This window comes from Oxyura jamaicensis, chromosome 6, assembly GCF_011077185.1.
Source record: "Oxyura jamaicensis isolate SHBP4307 breed ruddy duck chromosome 6, BPBGC_Ojam_1.0, whole genome shotgun sequence".
Taxonomy (NCBI): Eukaryota; Metazoa; Chordata; class Aves; order Anseriformes; family Anatidae; genus Oxyura; species Oxyura jamaicensis.
The window spans coordinates 31,421,712-31,426,944 of NC_048898.1; the positions used below are offsets into that span (position 1 = coordinate 31,421,712).

At 48.0% G+C, this 5,233-nt stretch overlaps 1 long non-coding RNA gene across 1 annotated transcript; it reads left to right on the plus strand.

The window, feature by feature from the left end:
- The first annotated feature begins 1,806 nt into the window (after window positions 1–1,806).
- LOC118168990 lies at window positions 1,807–3,231 on the plus strand. The gene is made up of 3 exons (XR_004751878.1): window positions 1,807–1,842; window positions 2,610–2,621; window positions 3,055–3,231. It is a non-coding gene; the product is annotated as an uncharacterized LOC118168990 (long non-coding RNA).
- The last annotated feature ends 2,002 nt before the right edge of the window (window positions 3,232–5,233 follow it).

Genomic DNA, 5,233 nt, shown 5'->3' on the forward strand with positions numbered 1-5,233 from the left:
AGCCTAATATTTCCATGCTTTTTTGTGCTCACTGTCATCTTACCAGACTCATCAGCTCATTTTTTTTCCAAAACTTCAGTTCTTACAAAGTAATGTAGTGACAATATGATTAAGGCAATCCGTTTTGTTTCAGGAACTTAAAGTAATTATTAAATTGACAATTATTAAATGACAATTATTAAAATGAGTCATACGTTAAAACAAATTTATTTTTGAAACCATTTTTAAAGAGCCACACTCCCCTGTTTCAAAGCTTTTAAACATTTACCTGTTAATTACGCTTTTTCTAAAGGAGAGATTTTAATCTAATATGCAAATCATGCACAAAAATTTAAAAATTTACTCTGTAATGGGTACTTGTTGAGTTAATTGGTGTTGGCTTGATGAGTCTAATTCCAGATGCATTTTTGGAAATGTTTTTTGATTTTCTCTGGTATGAATACCAGTGAGATGAGTAATAATAATAGTATCCAGCCATGTAGGTTTTAATACTTAATAACCTGAATTATTTATTAACTAGTATTTAGTTAGTAAGTGCTTGAGTTTTCCAAGCTTAAAAATTTCTACATTGATTAGCAGTAGGTACATCAACGTTTCCAGTGCTCAGAGAACTGCATTTTATGGAGGATTTTCCCAGTTACCCCTGAGCTGTTTCTAAACAGTTGCCAGCAGAAGCCTACAGCTTTCTGGAATACACTGCTAAATATTCCAGTATATAAAATGCATGTTCACTTTAACAAGGATGTAGAATTATCTAAGACGGTAGCTTAATTTGAATGAAACGACTCTTAAAATAATAATAATAATAATAATAATTCTCCAAGGATGTTTGGAGAGCTGTCAGCCATGATGCAGGAAGGATAGTGGTGGTCTATGTGCCGTCCCTCTCACAGGGTTTCAGTAACCCCATAAAGCCCTACCTCAGAACAGCTGAGCTCTCTAGATTAGGTTAAAGAAAACACCGGGAAGGACATAGCCTGTTAGCCTGCCAATCTCCTTTCCCACAGGATGACAAACTGTTGGTGCCACCTGGAGGATTTTCCATAAGGTGTACTGTGCAAAACCCGTATCAGGGACTGATGTGCTGACCTAGAGTTTATGTCATCAGCTGCAGTTAGCAGTGAGATATGGATGAAATCAGAACAGGTGTTGGAAGGAGGTGTTTTTGTTCTTGCTATGGAGAAAGAGAGAATTGTTCATAGGCTATTCCCACAGAAGAAGCAGAGCCATCAACTTCTGATCATATCAAGTGAAAAACAGCAGATATCTCAGAAAGATCCTTGCACTTAACATGCATATGGAACTCTCCAGGCCAGTTGCACATGAGAAATTTGTGTGGATTCACAAAGAAATTTGATAATTAATGGGGGGGAAAAAAAAAAGTCCTGAAGTCTTCAAAAATATATATTAAGAAAAATAATAAATGTTCTGGAGCTGAAGTTTCTCAGACAAAAGTTAGAGACTGGGACCATATATTACAGAACTTTCAAATTATATTTGCTTTCTCAACTACCCCATAGGGTAACGCATATGTTTCTTTCTTCTCTGGAAGAAACAACAAATACAGCTTCCCCATCAACAGGGGCTGTTGGGACCATAACTGTTTCATTTGGCTCAGGCAGGTGGCAGTGCCGACTGGGGGTTGCTGTTTTCCGTGTAAAGGGGCTTTTCCCTTTGTGAGGGCTTCTGGTAATGGGGTGCTGATTCTGGGATAGCATTTTGGGGAAGTTTTCAATTGTGTTTGCCTTCTCAAGCAACCCATAGAGTATCATGTTTGTTTTTTTCCTTCTCCAAAATTAGGAAGCAATACACCTTTTCCAACAACAATCACGCCCACTGAAAGTAAGTAGCATGTATAGATTTATTTATTTATTTATTGTTTGTAATGATAGCAATGGCTTTAGATTGTTCTAGTCCTATTTGTTGTTGGGCAGTAATTTGTCCGATGAACAAGCTCGTGTGCTCGCTGTTTGTGGGGGTTGGGGGGCTGTGAGAGCGAGTTGTTATTTGGAGGGCATTTATCATAGAATCATTAGGGTTGTGAAAGCCCTCCAAGATCATCTGCTCCAACCACCCCCCTACCACCAATGTCACCCACTAAATCATTTCCCCAAGCACCACGTCCAACCTTTCCTTGAACACCCCCAGGGACAGTGACACTACCACCTCCCTCGACAACCCTTCCCAATGCCTGACTACTCCTTCTGAGGATAAATGTCTCCTCATTTCCACCCTGAACCTCCCCTGGTGCAACTTGAGGCCATTCCGTCTAGTCCCATCACTAGTTACCTGAGAGAAGAGGACAACACCCAGCTCCCCACACCTTCTCTTCAGGCAGTTGTTGAGAGCAATATGGTCTGCCCTGAGCCTCCTCATCTCCAGACTAAACAACCACAGTGCCCTCAGCCAAACCTCACAGGACTTGTGCAGGGCCACAGAGCAGGCGGTGAGCCAGGGCCTCCACTGTAGGATCCCTTTTGACTGGGGATTGCCTGGGGTCTCTCGGGAAAGAGCACAGTGTGCTGACAAATCCCAAGGGATTCCTCCTAATTTTGTTCTTCTCTCTTTTTTTCCCCACTGCTGCTGCTGCTGCTTCTCCCCATGTGCAGTCATAGCCGATGGTGAGTCTGCCTGCCAGGGCACCATGGCCCCGTGCGTCGGGATGTGCGTACCCGCTGCTGCCCCAGCCTTGTTGCCCACCAGCAGGGAGCCCATGAAGGGGCTGCTGGCCCTACGTGGTGCTGCGGGTGGCTCCTGCTGGGGTTCAGGGGCGGGTGTGCTTGGGGTGCAGGTGGGAGGGAGCCTGCGCTCTCCGGTCCCTCTGCTGGGAATCTGAGAGCTGGAGGCAGAGAGCGCAGGCCCACTCGGCCAGCGGTGGGGTCCTGCCCCCCCTTGGCTGTCCCAGGGCATGTGGAAGCCAGGGCCTGTGGAAAAGGACCTCTGGGCTGCTCTGGACCACAGGCACCATTTGCTTTCTCATGGATGAGGAGAGAAAAGGCTCTGCCTGGAACCAGAGCCCTGTGTGCCTAATGCAGCATCTCATGTCTTTCAAAGAGCTAGAGCTGCGGCTGACCGACGGGCCAAACCGCTGTGCAGGCAATGTGGAAATCGACTATTTTGGAATGAACGTGAAAGTGTGTGGTTTCCTGTGGGACATGGACGATGCTCAGGTTGTGTGCAGGCAGCTTGACTGCGGCTCGCCTGTCAGCGTGATGGACTATTTCCCCTCAAGTGATTCGTGGTACCACTGGACTGCGGTGGAGTGCAATGGCCATGAAACCTCTTTGCTATTTTGCCCTTATGAGCACTTACCCTCTGAATGCCATCATGGGGCTGCTTCTGTCATCTGCTCAGGTAGGATGTTACGTTGTGGTGGTGTTTTCCTGAAGGGACTGGTGTGGCATTTGTCTGAGGTTAGACGAAGCTGGCCAGCCCTTGCTGTGTGCTGTGCAGGGCCACAGCTTGTCGTGTGTCCACGTCCCTGCTGCAAGGACGTGTGTTGTAGGGGGAGCTCAGGGGCTGTGCTTGGGCAAACAGGGAGCTTGGCAACTGCTTCTGTATAGAGCAAATTCTGAGGAGAGGACTGGTTTTGACCCAGGGCTCCATCCTCAAGGCTCACCTGTAGATCCGCATTAGTTTACAGCCCATGCTCAAAGGGGAGCATGTGCCTCAGTGCACAGTGCCCTTTGCAGTCTTGTTGCAGCAAGGCTCGGTGCTGCAGGTTTGGCATGTGTGTCCCTGGGGTGAAGCCAAGATTACTAACTACTAGTGCCTCACACCCTCTGGTTTTCTGCTTTCAGATTCGGGACTCCAAGTGCAAAGAGGTAAGCAGAGATTTCTCTTTGTATCCGTGTTATCAGTGGGGTGCTCTGTGTCCATCAGAGCAAAAGACTCAGGTGTGGGCTGCAGTTAAAGAAACCAGGTAACTTCCTTGGTATTCAGAGAGATGTGGCCACTGCCAGTGATCCTTTGGCATGTAACAGATGCTTAATGTGGCAGAGAAATTGTGTGCTGGTCTGCCGTGTAGCCTGGTGGCCATGTCCTTGAGCAAGTCTTGGGGCTGTTGGGACCAAATCCATTTCACTCAGTCCAGTTTGGTCACAACGCTGACTGGGGGTTTCTGGTTTCTGTGTCTCAGAGGCTTTCTGGGGAGGTGTTGACTCCCAGTGAGCTGTTCCTCTTAGTCAAAATGTTCCTTGTTCACCTGCTCCTTCCTGCCTGCAGTGCCAGGTAGCCCCAGCTCATGTCCCACTCTACCTTCGGTGTAGGGCACATCTGGAGGGGTTGGGGGTGTGTAGCTCCTGTTTGTGCTTCCTGCTGGTGGTGATGCCCCAGTGATGGGAGGTTCTGCAGGCACCAAAGGTGACCTGCACTCCAGGCGGCTGGTTCAGGGGGAAAGTCTCTGAGGTGCACCTGCAAAGGACAGGCTTGCAACATGTGCGGGAGGGAGTTTTTCTGTGTGGCTTTCACAGAGCTTCTGTGTAAAGGGGCTATTTCCTTTTCTGAAGGCTTCTGGTAATGGGGGTGCTGACTGGGACAGCATTTTGGGGAAGTTTTCAATTATGTTTGCCTTCTCAAGTAACTCATAGAGTATCATGTATGTTTTCTCCTTCTCCAAAATAAGAAATAAGTGCACCTTTTCCAACAACAATCAAGCCCACTGAAAGTAAGTAGCACATTTCAGATTTATTTTTTGTAACAATAACAATGGCTTTAGATTGCTCTAGTCCTGTTTGTTGTTGGGCAGTAATTTGTCCGATGAAGCTCGTGTGCTCACTGCTTGTTGGGGCTGGGTGTGCGTGAACATGTAGTTATTCAGAGGGACTTTAGCAGGGTCACAGAGCAGGTGGTGAGCTGGGGCATCCCCCGTGGCCATGCTGAGCCAGCTCTGGGGTGTGTCCAGGGCCAGTTCCCTGCCAGGCTGGGGGAGATTCCCTGCAGAGCCTGGCGGGACAGCCCAGAGCTCAGCCCTGGTGGGTGCACAGGCCTGACAGCCTGCAGGGTTGGAGGTGGCAGAGCACAGGCTCTGGTGGGGGACTTGGTGGGACTGAAGCTGGCTGGGCTTGGAAGGATCATGCCCAGCTCTGCCAGGATTGTTGGACCCCTTGGGCAGCGTGCATTGCTGCCAGAAAGAAAGGGATCTTCCTCCACTCATGCTGTTGACTGGGGATTGCCTGAGCTCACCTGGGAAAGAGCACAGTGTGCTGACAAATCCCAAGGGATTCCTCCTAAT